At 39.1% G+C, this 16894-nt stretch overlaps 1 protein-coding gene across 1 annotated transcript in view; it reads right to left on the reverse strand.

Annotated features, from left to right (window-relative positions):
- Window positions 1–16894, reverse strand: part of LOC117810667 (CUB and sushi domain-containing protein 1-like) — a 605880-nt gene that overhangs the window by 510058 nt on the left and 78928 nt on the right.

The following is a 16894-nucleotide window of genomic DNA, read 5'->3' on the forward strand; positions in this document are numbered from 1 at the left end:
ACATTAATCGAAAATGGAACAAATCTTTAAAGGAAATATTGCTTTCCTCTGCAGATATATTTGTTTGTTCTGTTTGTTTTTGACCTCATTATGCAAGAACTGAAAGCACACCCCGTCCTAAACTGTATTCCTCTTAAAGGATTTTTTTTTTTATGAGGAGAAAAAAAAGATTGGTTGCTTTGATAATGATGTTTGCAAGTTTTTTCATATGAGGTGTTCCAGTTTTTCAACTCTGTGTTCATCTTTTTTTAAATAGAAAAAAGCTCTTGCAACTGAGATTACATAAAACAAGACTTACATTAGATGTTAGAAGAAGCTCCTTCATTTAACCCCTGAAATATGTCATGTATAATTATGTAAATATTATTTCTTTACTTCAAATTTCAATAATTCTATCTAAAATACAAAATATTTTAAGTATTATGTACTGGGCTGAGGAAAAACAACCAATCACCAATGCATTGCAATATACTTTTTCCCAATTAAGTGTTGATTCATACAGCCCTGGTATTGATTATTTTTCTGTGTAATAAAGCCCCACTCCTGTTGGGGCACTGTGGGTGCCGCTGTACAGTGACTGTCTGGTACAGAGATCCCTCTTGACTAATTAACTGTTGTTCGTTTAACAAAAAAGCGACAGCAGTAACGCAAATTCAGCAACTACAACATTAAAAAATTATGTTGGACAATAGACTGTATAAAATATGGACGTAGTACCTGTGACGTCACCCATCTGTTCCTGAGCGCTGATTTGAAGCCAATTGACGGTGGCAGCCATATTGGAAATGCAGAACTGAACCGGGCAGAGTGTGGCATAGTGAGAGCCTCCTAGCCAACAGCTATGTGTTCCCGACTGGGAGTCAAGTCAGTCATGTCCTTATTTGGGCAAAAACTAGTAATCTTAATATCTTCTGAACCGTCGTGTTAGAAAAAAATTCACCCCTGTACAGTGCAGTTTTTTGAACCACTCTGTACACTTTTTTATTAATGCTGCAAAGATCGTCTTTTTTAAATTGGTGTCTATGTGGTTTCCAGTCGTTCTGCAGCCAGCCTCAAGCGGATTCTCGATGTATTGCAGTTTATAACACTTCCGCATCGGCTTCATTGTTTGAGACCGAAGACTGCTGCTTGTGTTGGACGCATTTTGACATGACACTAACATGACACTAACATGACACCAGGGTTTTACAACCTGTTACTGAAGCTAAACCCGCGAATCAGAAAGATTTGTTTGTCTGCATACTGCAGTCAAGCTCTGTGAAAGCACGGAAGATTACAGAGTCTGTGGTTATCTTCATCTGTGAGGACCAAGTGGCAACCTCCGGCCACGAGAATTGAAGCCGATGCAGAAGTGTTAAAAACTGCAGTTTCTCGAGTGTCCGCTTGAGGCTGGCTCCGGCAGTACCAGAAACCACATACACACCAATTCAAAAAAGACGATCTTTATAGAAGAAATAAACATGTTTACAGCCTGTGTGTAGTCAGGATAGCTCATTTCTCGATCAGCACACACTGTATGGGGTGTGAATTTTTTTATAACTTGGCAATTTTGAAGACATTAAGATTACAAGTTTGTCATTATGTGAGGCACAGCTGACTAGATTGACAGGCAGGAACACTGTAGCTGTTGGCTAGGAGGCTCATCCCTGCCTCTTTACCTCACACTAGCGTGACAGAAGTTAGGTTGAGTTCAGCATTTCCAATATAGCCCCCGCCGTAGATTGCCTTTAAAACAGCGCTTAAGAAACAGATGGGTGACGTCACGGATACTAAGTCCATTATTCAAACAGTCTATAGGAGTAACGCAAATTCAGCGCCTAAAACATTAAAAGCTGATGCTTTATGCATTTTGGATTTAGATGTAAAACAGGAACAGAAGAAGTTGACAGAAGTTGTGTAAGCTCTGTGACGAGGTTTGTACAACCTGTTGCTAAAGCTGAACTGGAATCACAAAGAATGCAGCTTCACGAATCGTTTGTCTGCAAACTGGAGTCAAGCTCTGTGCGCGCATAGAAGATTACAGATTCTGTGGTGATCATCTGTGAGAACAAAAGTCCTTGCAGTTGAAGTGTGCACTGGTATACTTCACACTCGTTTATGCTAGTATGTGCGGAGACTGTAATTGTAGCATATTGATCTTTGTCAAATCAAATCATGACCCAGTGAACGCATGAAGACAAAGCAGTACTTCTTAAACACATACTGCAGACCTAAGAAATATTCTGTGAAGGAAAAATCCATCTGTTGTCTTTTCACTGTCCACTATAATAGTCACTGTTTATCATTAACACAGAGCATGTAAAAAAAAAAAAAGACCATCTGATTTTGTTGCTGTAAATTGCTTTGTTTGATACTGACCCTGAGTCAGCACAAACAGGCTTTAAAAATAGGTATGAAGAAATAGTCAGTGCTTCTGCTGATGGTCTCATTTAGTTTAGTGTAATATGGAGACAACAGCCTTATTTTCACAGTGTTTCATAACAGACTTTAAACTCTTTAGAGTGACACTTTCAAACTGACTAATTGATTAGAAACTGTTGTGTGGTTATTAGGAAGCCTTTATGACCCTTAAAGGCAACAACAGGGATTTATCATCACACACACTGCTAATGGTAACACATTAGTTAAATCTGCCTGTAAAATCTGACTTAGGGCAGTATTAGTCAAAGAATCACTTCCTTCAGAGTTCCCAGAAACACCAAGATTGTAACTCCTCTGGAGACTTGTTTGCTTTTGTTCCTTTTCAGTTTAACACAAGTTCTGTTGTCTGTCTCTCCAATAGCTTCAATGTTTAGTGTGTTTTTTAAGCTCAGACCACAGAGGGCTGAAGTTGAGATATTTCAATTCAGGTAAAACAGTGTTCTGCTTCAAATGGTTTTACATCGGTCTCTGAAAAACAGCAGGAACCAAAAATCAAGTTTCTTAGTTTAACAGAGGAGGAGTCAATGATTGCTTTTATCTCACTATTCAGTGGGAAGTGTCCTCCAAAACAGCCCACCATAATTGGAAGAATCAACAAAGCACTGTCTTGACAATGAAGTTGTTTTCCCAAATAAGACATTGTGCAACACAAACTGTGAAGCTGCAACTAACAATTATTTTCATCGTCAATTAAAAGTCTGCCAATTATTTTCTTGATGATTTTTATTATTATCTAGTCCATTTAATTATTAAGACAAAGGAAAAAAAAACATCTTCTACAGTGATGGCCAAATTGTATCAATGCAAAATGATATAAATATATTCTCAAATTTTAGAATTTTTACTACTTAAATATGGGAAATGTTTAGTTTTCCATTGGAATGCTTTATATCTGCTTTAAAGCTACGTTCCAACCAAGAGGCAACCTCCGGTCTAAAAATATGAGTCCAATGCGGAAGTGCTAAAAACTGCAGTTCATCGAGGATCCGCTTGAGGCTGGCTCCGGAAGTACCGGAAACCACATACACACCAATTCAAAAAAAGAGGACCTTTACATCAGAAATAAACATGTTTACAGCCTGGTACAAAAGACGAGTGTAGTCTGGATAGCTTGTTTCTTGATCGGCACACACTGTAGGGGGGGATACATTTTTTTCTAACGCTGCAATTCCGAAGATATTTAGATTACGAGTCTTCCAATGAGAGGCATAAAAAATAGATACGACACGAAAAGAAACGATACAAAATGATACGACACAACACAACGCCATATAATACAATAAGATAAAATATGATATGATACAATACAATAGTGTGATAAAAATGTATTTATGGTACAATAAAAAGTGAATTGTAGTTAATGACAAAGTTCTATAATCTAATCTAATATGATAAAATACCATACAATTTTAAACAAGATTATGGGTTCATGCTAAAATTTATTCACAATGTTTTCAAAGGTGTAAGTATTCCAGTTTATTTCCAAGCTTTAGAAAAATGTCTCATGAAACTTTTACTCTGGGTTGCTTTTATTTTGGTTAGCTATTGTCTTACGGTTAGGTTACTTTATTTCCTGTTCAATGCTTCTGATTTGAAAAATGTAGTTAGTACTTATGTTACATCGTAAATCGTAAAGTTATGTAATTTAGAGTAAATGCTAAAATTGTCTCCAAATAAACTGTGGCAGACTGTCCAGATATCCTTGTTGTAAAGGAAACACTGCCCGTGCATTCTCAACTGCTAAAACCACATCTGCTGTTACCATGTCAACATACACTACTGAGCCGTTAAGAGACGACTGACTTCAAAGTCAAATAGCACCCTCTGCTGTTTTAATAAAATATACTACAATTCATTATTTATCTCATTAATCAGAATATACCAATTTGTTTACTAATTTTCGACTGTCTTTGGCGGTATTGTTACATCCCTGTAATCAATACAGGCTACACTTTTGGACCTGTTCACAGCAGGCAGCATGATGAAAAATACTTGGAACGTAGCTTCCTTTCGTACCAGGTTCAAAAACGATTTTTTCTGACTCTGTTTGCTTCCCCAGGAGAAGCAGTAGACTTTAGTATATCTTACTGAGCCAGGTCAAGGAGGACAGCCTTAATTGACTCAACTTGAGTCCCCACAGGTCAGGAAAAGCAGCACATTTTAATGAGCTCAGGTCTCAAGGTGAGACTCTATATTTATTCAACCTGACAGAAAAAGTTTTAAGACATCTCATTCATATGAGAGCAGGATGTTGAACTACTTTGCTGTGCTAGACCATACCCAGGTTGTCGACCAGTATCTTCTCATACAAACACAAGGCCCAGTGTCTGGAGGTGAAGTGTGTGTCTTGCTATGAGCTAATAGAGAATTCACCTGTTCTCCTAAGAGGGCTCAAAGTTAAACATAATGCCTCTTAAGGAAAATGACAGAGGAGAAGTAATGTCAAAGAATCGGACGGGGCAGGACAAAAATGTGAAAGGAAGAAGTAAAAAAAAATAACAAGGATAAGACAGAATTTGAAACACAGATGAACTAGGATGTTACACTACAGGGTAAGGGGAAGAGGAGTGAGACAAAGGACAGTTAGAGACAAAAGGGAAAAAGGTGATGATTCAGGGAAGACACCAAAGAGCAAAGGAAGGAGGACTAGAGGAGGAGTGAGACAGGTGTGACGAGAATATATGTAAAGAAGCTGAGGAGAATAGAAAACAAGTCCTCAGTGATTCAAGCAAGTTCTCAACAAAAACATCTGGCTTCCTGATTAAAACTTCAGCTCTCTGTCTCTTTTACTTTCCCTTCCTTTCAACAAGAGAATGAGCCCGCAGTGACTTATCAACCTCAGAGACACCTGCTGGCTTTAAATACCACATAAACTCCTTAATTAGCTGAAGGAAAGAGTTACTACTCCAGCTTTAAAGTTATATCTGTCTCCTGTTGACAAGTTACCGTTGCCCTACAGGTTTTGGTTCTATCAGGATTTCTTAGTTTGAGGGCTCTGATATTTATCATCTTGGTTTTAATGAAAAAAAAAAAAGTGCTACAGGTAGTATCAAAAAATATATTGAAGTTACTCAATAGACCTAACATGTAACACTGATCAATGGAAAATCACTTAAAAATAAGAAATGGATCTGATTGTCCCAACAATCCATGACCAGGTGAACACCTTCATTTCTTAGCTCCAAACCACCCGGAAGTATCTCCTCTTTGCTGCTCAATATCAGTAACAACTATCACTATGCTGCCATGGAAGTATCCTGGCACAAACCACTTCTGATTTGGAGAGGTAGAGACCTCATTTCTGCTCATTTATCTTGTGCTGATGGTACAAAAAAACAATGTAGAGCTAACTGACAACGTAGCATTAGTGGGGATGTACAGATGACCCTGTCGAAGGCTGCTGGCAGCGGATATTTGCCCTGTTGACAGAAATCAACCCATCAGCAAATAATGCATCGATGTCAGTAGCTGATGTTTATTACATCTCATTCTTATGTTGGCAAGCTAGTGTACCTGAATGCTGATTGGAGGTTTGTTTTTGTTTTCTTAGTTTGGCAGAAGAAGTCACCCATTGGACAAAGCGATTTGTTTTCACCATCAGGCATGAAAGTGTGAGAGTATTACAGAGTATATCAGCTCTGAAGAAGACCAGTAACATGCAGTTTGTAAGACATATTTCAGGGACATTTCCAGAAGAACACTGATTTGATTATTTAAGCAATTAAGTAAACACATCAAATGTTTGTAGGAGCTTTGCCTGTTTTTGGACGAGGGAGCTTTATTGTGCATTGTTCCTGAAACATTTTGCTGTCATTCTGAGGAACTTAGACTTATAGCGAAATAACGGCAGAACTCTCGTGATTCAAGAACCTTGTAATTCAAATCTGTAAAAATACTGAATAAAAATAAAGTGTGTAACCGTGGCAAGAAAGAGATAATGAAGAGATGATTAAAGTTAGTTAAAATGCTGAAATGTATTTTGATTGACTGAAAGATGAACCAATCGGCTTCATGCATTGTCCTAAGCTGGAAGTGAACTCCCAGCATTTCTCATTGGTCAAGCTTTCGAAGTCTGTCGTTGCCGTCAGCCATTTTTGCTCTGCATGGTTTGAGGATTTGTTATGACTAACCAAACCACTGTGAAAGCCAAAACGTCAGTACGGACCACTTTCATTACTGTTGTTCTTACCGAGAGTATAGCGATTCATTCTGTTCAATGCTCAGGGTTTGGTAAGAGAGGGATTACTGAGACGATCAGCATCCTGAGTTTCATCCATTGAGAACGGATCAGCAACAGAGGAAAGGAAACTCCAGTTAACTGGATGGCAAGCCAACCTACAGGATCTTAACGAGATTGAAAAGACTGCGTCATCTAAGATAGACTTTGTTCTGTGCTTCTTGATGCGGAAGGACCATAGAGTGTATAATTAATAAACTAGACACCTCAAGTCTGAAGTACTTTTCTGTTCTGTTTTCTGCAGCAAAACCTTCACTTTATAAGACCATGTCTACGGAGAATATTTGAACGAGCCTGATCGATGACATTCAGTGTGTTAACCATGTTGTACCCATATTCAATACCATCAGTTACATGCATTTTGTTGCTTTGGAAAACATAATTTAGGAAAAAAACAAAGTATTTGGCATTGTTTTTGATATAAGAAAACTCAATGTTTTTTTTTTTATGGATAATTGAGGGGCACTGGTGGCCTAGTGGTCTAAGCGCCCCACACACAGAGGCTACAGTCCTCATCACAGGGTTCGCCGGTTCAATTCCCTACTGCGACCATTTCCTGCATGTCTCCCCCCGCTCTCTGCTCCCACATTTCGTGTCTCTCCTTAGCTGTCCTATCAAATAAAGGCAAAAAGGCCAAAAATATAACTTAAAATTTTTTTGGGATTAATTGATCGTTAACATTTCCAAAGATCGATCACGGAGAATACTTAAAATGTACATCCCTAGTATCTACACTCTTTGTTATTTCTGACTATCAAACTTATAAAACTAAGTTGTCTGTAATTTGTGCTCTGAGTCAGGACATACAATGATTTTTGCTATAACATTACATCTGTACTAGGCTACCACTATATAGCTGTTGTTTTTGAAGTTTCAAGCCAGAAACTGGAAAAGAAATAATAATGTATTAGAGAATCTTCACTTCGTGCATTACTCCAAATTGTTCACCTCCACCACAGACTTCAAATGGAAGACAGGCAAACATTTTGCCTGAAGTTTGTTTGCACTTTGGTAGTTCTTCAGTGCCTCACTCAGTAGATGAAATTACAGTTGTCTGAGTGTCTGACTGAAAGGACATGAATGCTGCGTAATGGATTACTAGAAGGAAAAGTGAAGGAAGAAGAAAAAAAACATCAACAGAGTGAAAAAATAATAATGAAGGCAGCATTAGGAGATTGCATTATGACGGAAAGGACAGAAAGGAGGAAAGGAGGAAAGCAGGATGGAAAAGGTGAAGCATAATGGCTCTGATGAAGCGGTGATTAAGAAAAAGGTCAGAGGAAGAGGAGGAGTGGGGAAACAAGGAGGCGTAGAAACGAATGTATTAAAAGAAGATGAGGGGGGGAATAAAGAGAGAGAACATGTGCGAGTTTGTCCCAAAAGTAGAAATCAAAGAGTCAACACTTTTGTGGGAGATTGAAGCACCTTGGCGGTGTTTTGAGGGGACAACAACACATTTCTAGTTCGTACAATTTGCACCAACATTGAGGAGAAAATGGAAATAGGTGTAGAGGAGCAGCAAACAGGAACTTGCGAATTAGGATGCCACTGAGTAAGTGAGTGGGGGAGTGGGGGTGGAGAGAGTAAACAGATTGGGAGGAGGTGGTGGTGATGATAATGATGAAAGCTGTGTGAGCGTGAGGGCTGGTGGGAGGAAGAGAGGCACAGTAAAGAGGAAAAGAAGGAGGGAATGGGGGGGGGGGATGGAAGGGTGGAGGGGGTGTAATGATGATGGTAAGGGATGATGAGATGTGGTTAAATGAGAAATGATTTGCAAGACGAAGAGGGAAGCAGAGGGAGCAATGAGCGCTCTCCACCAAGATAGCTTTAAGCGTGGAGGAGGAGAGTAGAGAAGGTGCTCGACAAAAGAGGAGAGGACACTGGAGGAATTGAGGGAAGGAGCCAGTGGAGGGGAAGCAAGCAGAGGAGGAGTAGATGGTAGATTAGGTGTATGAGTACACACAACGTGCTATTGACTGAAGGCTTTCCTCGTTAATTGCATATTCCCAATGATTGCACTATGAACTGCAGAGCTGCATGAGAATTACTTTCTCTCACTTTACTTTCAGACAAAGAGAGATAGATGGAGAGAAAGAGAGGGAGAGATAAACAGGTGTAAGTGAGACTTGATGAGAAAGGAACAAGATATATACATTGAAATGGACGGGCAAAAATAATGATCATTAGTATGTTTGAGCGAAAGAAAGAAAGAAAGAAAGAAAGAAAGAAAGAAAGAAAGAAAGAGAGAAAGAAAGAAAGAAAGAAAGAAAGAAAGAAAGAAAGAAAGAAAGAAAGAAAGAAAGAAAGAAAGAAAGAAAGAAAGAAAGAAAGAAACAAAGAAAGAAAGAAAGAAAGAAAGAAAGAAAGAAAGAAAGAAAGATTACACTTGATGGCACCGAGAATTGACCAAATTTTAAAAGTAAAAAAATTCACAATAAGGAAGTTTAAAGCCTCTGGTAACCCAAATCAACAAACACTTTATAACTATGATATTTATAGTCATATTTACATACTATTATATATCTAAAAAATATTAGAACTGAACTTTATTCCTTTTTTCAATTATTCTCAGTCAAGTTTTTGATAACGTTCTGACGCTAGGTTAAAGATGTCAGGGTTCATTTGGATATTAATTAAAACATAAATATCTAATCAAGCATAAAGAAAACACTAAGTCCTGCCCACACATGTTCGACCAAATTATTCCGCTCCTACTCAGTCCGTCTCCTAACGTCAGTGAACTCCTCTCTTTGTCGCTTTTGCTGTTAGCTTGTTTATGCGTGGTAGGCATGCGCAATTCAAATTTTTGGATAGGGGTTTTCCATGAGGTTCCCTGGACATGACATTTTGCACCAGCCTTGCTTTCATGGCACAATTAGTTAATTGGCCAATTATTTGCAGTCGTGCATGTGGCAGACGCTAAGGCCAAATGGACCGATCCATAACGGTACATTGAAACTAATGGTACCGTTTTTGTAATGGCTGGACGTGCATACGGGCCCTGGAATTGCTCCAAAGGTTTGGTGTGCTTACCACAACTTTTATTGTTTTCTTTGATAAAATGTAGCCATACTATAGACCGCTGGGTAAGTTCAGTCATCCCTGAGAGCAACTGACTACTGGAATTCTTCTACGAGTAGTTTAACACCTGTTTTGCAGCAATTCAGTTACATTTAAGAAGTGTATTATTCAATGGGAGTATGGTTGTACATCAGAGATTAAATGTACAGTGAAGCACGTGACTTGAAGATATAATGTTATGTTACAGGACCCACAAGACTCAATAGCAAAATCTATCAGCTTTGATGTTATCAATTATTGGGGTTTTCAAAAATCCGAGTCCCGGTTTCAATCCCCACCCCTAGATTCAAACCTAACATCAGAAAAGGTCAAAGAAACTTATAGGGGCACGTTTGAATTTGGATTAATGCTAACATGAAATGACTCGTGATAACTATTGTGTTTTACTTTCTGGTTTTTATGTCTTTATTAAGAATTCAGGATAGTGGATCGAGTAGGAAGCTGCAGTGTGTACTGGTGAATGCTGTGTGTGATCAACCAGCCTTTAGTCCTTGGGGAAATGATAGCCGACAAGTCATCAGCAGTAGTGACATGCTGACAAGGGAAATTAATATCCTGCTCTTCATGTGTGTCAGGTAAATTAAACGCTGTATTATCATATTGGTGAGCACGTATCGATAAGCTCTGTAGGTAGAGTCTAATTCTGGTTGATTTGTGAGCTGAACTGTAAGGGCAGGGTTATTTTTCATCATATGCAGGTTTGTATTCTATGTAATCCAGGGTTTTGTCCTGCGTGATGTCTTACATCTTAAATAAAGATGCACAGCAAACTACAAACTACAAAGTACTTTTAAGAACTTTTGCAACAGATGAAACTTCTAAAATTTCCTGTATATGAAGACCTGTGTAAAACCTTTACTTCTACATAGCCACAACTTTTTTTTTAACAGCGAGATAGTGAGATTGTGAAATATAAGATTCAGATTAAATGTCACAAGGGGGGAACGTTTGTGAGGAAAGATTATTTCCTCCTCTTTTGTATTTTCCTCCATGGAGGAAAAGACATTCTGCTAAAGTGAAAAAGATGTTAGTGTTCATGCATGAGCACAATGCACCGTCACATGCCTCACGTTATTCTCAGGACAGGATGGCATCTCAGGGCTTCAAAGTGGATCGCCTCATGTACTAGCCTGCCTGCTCACCTGATCTCAACCAGACTGGGAACTTGTGGTCAATATAAAGGAGATAATTTACAGTAATGGCAAGAAATACGGCTCAAAGAGCATCTTTGGAAAGCCATACAAGGTACAGCTCAGTGTGACAGCAGAGAAGTCATCAGAAACCTCATTAAATCTGTTTACCAGTGACCTCTGACCATAAACTGTATAAAGTATGGACATGACATTACCCATCTGTTTCTGAAGAGCTGTTTTGAGGCCAATTGTCGGCGGCAGCCATATTGCTGCTGTGGAGCCAGTGTGACGTAAAGAGGCGGGCTTTGAGCATCCTAGCCAACAGCTACAGTGTTCCCGCAGTCAGCTGTGCCTCTCATTGGAAGACTCGTAATCTTAATATCTTTGAAATTGCTGCGTTAGAAAAAAATTCACCCCCCTCACAGTGTGAGCCGATCGAGACATGAGCTATTCAGACTACACTCGTCTTTTGTACCAGGCTGTAAACATGTTTATTTATGCTGTAAAGATCGTCTTTTTCCCATTCATGTATAAGTGACTTCCGGTACTTCCGGAGCCAGCCTTAAGCAGATCCTTGATGAACTGCAGTTTTAGCAATTCCGCATTGGACTCAAATTTTTAGACCGGAGGTTGCCGCTTGCCTCTGACCCTCACTGAAAGAAAAGGAGGTTATATTGGACATTTGAGAAACACTTTGTATTTGAAATGTTTTAAAGACTTAAACAGTTTTATTTTGTATACAAATCTAAAGAAAACTGTTATTTTTTTAAAGTTTGAATACAGTTGTGGTAAATATTATTATGTTCAATCAATAGAACGTTTAAAATGGTGGCTAGTTTTTAATTTTCACAAGTTACATACTCTTATCACCAACTTTCATAATAATTTGGCACACTCATTTCTGCAGATTTAAAAATATAGCCGAAAAGCATCATTTTAACCACACAGTTAAAAAGAAATATATTCACTATCTGACTTCCTAACAAATTTGAAAATGACTATTAGCATAGTTTTTAAAATATTCACAAAAATGAAACTTGTTTAATAATTTGGAACACAGTGTTTAGCTCAAAGTTAGTTTAAAATGTTAAATGAACAAATACGTCGACTGGGTGGAAAGTCATCTGGGAGATTGACAGCATGCAACTCTGTACCACTTTCATCAGTTAGGATACGATACAATACGATATGATGTACTTTACTGTCCCTGTAGAGAAATTTGTCTTTGACATCAGTGCTGCACGTTACCTGCTCCTTCAAAAATCACCACAATGACACAAAAAGTTGCCTCTGTTTTGTTTTCAAAACGTATGTCTGTATCGTTGAATATATAGTATATTGCTGTGCTTATGTTAAAGCTGCTGTGAGGAACTTTTAGCTTGTATTGATTATGGCGCCCCCTTGTGGACAGAGTGATACCTATTATCTCTTGTCCTGTACATGCAAAATAATTGTCTTCAGACAATAACCTCATCCTGTTGTCTTTTAACATTTAGACTTATCTTACAATGTGATTATATGCCATGAAAACAGCCAAAAAAGGGTGTTTCTAAAGCGAGATGTCAATCATCTGTTCTGACACCTACCCCCTCAGAGCAGTTTTAGACATTAAAATGACAACATAGAAAGTATCAGTGTTGTTGTGGATGGTCTTGTTTGCTTTTGAGGGTCATAAAGAGGCATCAGTATCAGTTTCAGTCTGTTTCTCAGCCAGTTAAAAACTCCTCATAGTGCCTTTAACTCAGGGTCCATGCCTTTTATCGTCCTCCCTCTTCTGCTCCCTCGCTCTATGCAGGTGCTTCCCTTAATAAAGAGTGTTTCTTGGTGGCTAAGTACGTACTGCAAACATGATGTTTGTGCAAAAACAGTAAATTAGCATTGTATAAAGGCCTACATTAGAGGCCTATGTTACTCTACTTATACAGCAGGGACAATATTGATGCATCTGTTTCATGGATTAATGAAAGAAGACAAGAAGTGTTTCTTTAAATACTGTTTTTTTGGTTTTTTTTTACAAAATTCTCAGAGAGAGGCAAACACAGGTGTTTCCGAGTGGATCTATCATGTGATTACTCAAACAATCATCGGCTTTGTGGAACAAACATCTGCCTCCCAAAGTATTCTGGCTGCATAAACACCAGGTGCTCTTTGTTGTGGAAAAGCAATTTATGCCCATGAATACCTCCAGTATGTTTCCAATGTGATGCCCGCTGATTTTCTTTTATACTGGAGGTATTTGTACCGTCACTTAATGAGAATACCTCAAAACCCTGCAGACAACGGAAGACTCTGATTTGAGTTATGATTGTGATTCATGACCGTGGTATGATCTTTATGCAGCACAGACACTGTGGCACACACAGAAAATCAATACACACAGCATGAACAAAGAGTGGGTTCGATTTAGACATACGGATAGCTACGCAGAAGATCTTTATCTTTTCTTTCCGCTTCAGAGGAAAAGGAGTTCAACTCAAATTCTAAATATTTGAACTTGCAGTTTGAGGATGTGAAACTCAATCAAACATTATGTGACCCCGCAGAAATAGTCATTTTAACCTGTTTGACCCTTATTAAACACTGACTAATGTGTGTGTGATGTTCCGTCTCGGCCTGTTTCAGTCGATCAGCCTGATGACCCGTCTCCCTTTCTTTCTCTCTCTATCTCACCCTCTCCCCCTTTCTCTTATATCTGCAAGAACACACACAAACTCACACAAACGCCACATTATGTTCATGCATATGAATGCACAACACTGTGTGTAGGGATGTGTTTTAAGGACTGGTAATTTTTGGTAATGGGGCGGCTGTGGCTCAGTGGGTAGAGTCGGTCATCTATCAATTGGAAGGTTGGCGGTTCAATCCCAGTGAATGCGACGAGTAGTGTTTCAAAGCGCTCTTAGTGTTCAGACAGACTAGAGAAGTGCTATACAAGTACAAGTCCATTTTCAAGTCCATTATGTGATCAGTACAGGAAGTACCAACAAGCCCAAACAGTAAGGTCAAATGTGATGTTAACAGACCGTCTGATTTAATGCAGTTCAGGGAACACAGTGGTCCAATGCTAGATAATGTCAAATAGCTCTATATGATGGAACAAGCAAACAATTCAAAAGCTTGGGCTCACTTTTTTTATTTTATTTTTTTAAGTTATATTTAGACCTTAATTAATTAATTAAGGTCAAGTTGGTTTAGTTACTCCAGCGACTGATTCTCACCTGTGTGCATTTTGAGTTGCCACGACAGCCAAAAGCTAGTTTGCATTGCTTATGATTGTTTCTGTTACTTAATTTACTATTAATTAGGGATGCCCTGAAAATTTGGCTACCAAAATACTTTTATCACCGAAACAACACGGCCGAAACAGAATGTTGTGATGACACAAGCAAAAACCACAGCCAGTCTTCGCTTGTCTGGATAAGGGCCAACATGTCTGCATCCTTTCTTCCTGTAATTGCAGCACTAAAGTGTCTTCTAAGCAAAGAGGTTGAGACGGACCACGGAGTGGAAAACAATGAAAAGTACACTCTTAGAGTCTGTCAGCACACGTTTCACTGAGATCTATTCGGATCCTCTGCACTTCATGGTGACTGTACTTGATCCACGTTATAAAGATCATTACTTGATTGTGGGAATAAAGCAGCACGCAAGAGAAATGATCCGATGGATGTGGAGAACCCGCTTGGAGATGGAGAAGCGCACAGCGTAGGAGAAGGAGAACAGAGCACAGAAAAAAGGACTCGTCTCTCTGAACCAGATGAGGGGCATGCACCATTGTTGTCTGATAAGTTCAACGAGATCCTTTATTTTAGTGAGGTTAGTACACAGTCAGAGCCATAAATGCAATGGTAGGGGAGACCAAGGACAGTTGTAACATTTTTGACATTTCTGTCTATAACTTTGAGCTCTTTTGACCCAGTGTGTTCAAACTGCTATACAAACTTGCTTCAAGTGTCGGCTAATAAATGGCCCAGAAAATACCTGTGCAACACAAACAGAACATGCATGGCTTAATCTCAAATCCAAGGAGTGATATGTTACAACTGTCCCCGGTCTCCCTACTAATAATTGGCATAATAATTTATTTCGGTGTTTTGGTTTTCGGTTCTCGGCCTTGGTTTCCTCATTTTTGGTTTTCGGTTTTGGCCAAGAATTTTCATTTCGGTGCATCCCTACAATTAATGTTAAATAATGTTGCTCCAGGTAGATCACCACAGCCCTGAAGCTTGCCTCAGAGTTGGATGACTTAGATAATGTGGTTGTTAACTACTGTACTTGAAATGCAGCATCCAGTAACTTGAAATTTGAAAAGTAACTAGATGCACTTAGTGAGAGCAAATTATAGTGGAGTTGCAGCTGCACGTTGCAAAACCGGTCATTTTCAAATCCAAACAATGAGCATCCCGACTCGTGTGCTTGAATACACACAACACACATAAAAGACACACACATACTTGTCTCTGGGATCAATTTCAATTCTCAAGTTAGGGAACAAATCAGGAGACAGCCTTTCATCTCTTCAGCCTCTCTGGCTCTTCCCCCACACTGCCCACTTTGCTCCATTGATCTCCACCAATCTCTTGTTGTCTTGGTTCTCTGTCTTCCTATCTTTCAATATTCCTCAATCTGTTTTCCGTACATCCCTCATCCTTCCTCTTTATTGCCTAGACTTATTTCTTTCTAGCCCTCTAACTCTCTGTCTGTTTCCTCCTGAGGTGGCTCCCCGATTTGCTTCTGTGTTCTCACTGGCTCTGCTGCACACACACACACACACACACACACACACACACACACACACACACACACACACACACACACACACACACACACACACACACACACACACACACACACACACACACCTCATTAAATAGAGTTAATTTCCAACCCTTGAAAAGCTATTGACCCGCTGCAGAGGTTGCGAACATTGTCAACTTGTATTGAGTGGGTCACATCTGTATGCCCATCGGACTGTCTCTTTGTCAGTCTGTCCTGCTGCACATCTGTCTACATGTGTGTGCCTTACAAAAGAGTTGATTCCCCACGAAACCATTTTTTTCCTCGAGTGCAGAGTTTTTTTAGCGTTGAACTGTCACTGCAGTAATGTTTATGCTCTGCAAAACTTCTGGATCACCTGTTAGGCAGCGTGTGTGGTATACACTACTAATCTCTTTCTCTATGGGTTTTCTGTTGATCTTTAAATTTCTGTCACTACTCATACTAACTCTTCTTCTCTGGATGTCATAAAAAACCCTTCAAACCAGAGTATAATCAGGCCCTCCAGGATTTCGTGTGCTCTTTCTGTGCTTGTTGCAACCTGAAATGCCTGATTTCACAGAAGCCTTTTTTAAAGTTGCAGAGCACAGTGCAATACTTTTTTACATTACACATCAACTGTGAGCAACTGGGACAAACTAATAAAAGCAATCTCTCAGCTGTTTGATTTTTTGACATAAAATCTCTGACAGATCATTTCTGTGTCAGGATGCTAATTAAGACGAGTAAAAACTGATTGAAACTGTAGCAAAATCCCTTTCACATACTGCATGAGCAGCACAGTGCTTTTCATAAAGGCAAAATCTACAAGTTATAGGGGTGTAATGATTCATCCACTACATCGATGTATTGATTTATATTCCTATGATCCGATGACATCGATCTGTGCTCAGCAAGTTGGCCTTCCGGACGACATATATCAATCTAACATTGTTTTTAAAGGTAATAAATCGATTGTATTGATACTAGGAAATAATGCATTGGATTTAAGCACGGCTGACTTTATATGGATGTGTTTTTTTGCACTTCTAATTATAAAGACGTTAAACGTTACTCAATTCAGGCTGCCTGTCTGTGACGTCATCGCCACGCGCCAACAGACAACAAAACAGAATGGCGGATGGCAGAGGAGAAGCCAGCAAGCGAGAAATTATCAAGCCTGTTGCGGTCCAGTGTGTGGAAACACTTTGGCTTTTGCAAAGACAGAGATGTTCTTAATAAGTCGCTCGCTGTTTGTAGGATATGT

This window comes from Notolabrus celidotus, chromosome 3 (genome assembly GCF_009762535.1).
Source record: "Notolabrus celidotus isolate fNotCel1 chromosome 3, fNotCel1.pri, whole genome shotgun sequence".
In the NCBI taxonomy this organism is placed as follows: domain Eukaryota; kingdom Metazoa; phylum Chordata; class Actinopteri; order Labriformes; family Labridae; genus Notolabrus; species Notolabrus celidotus.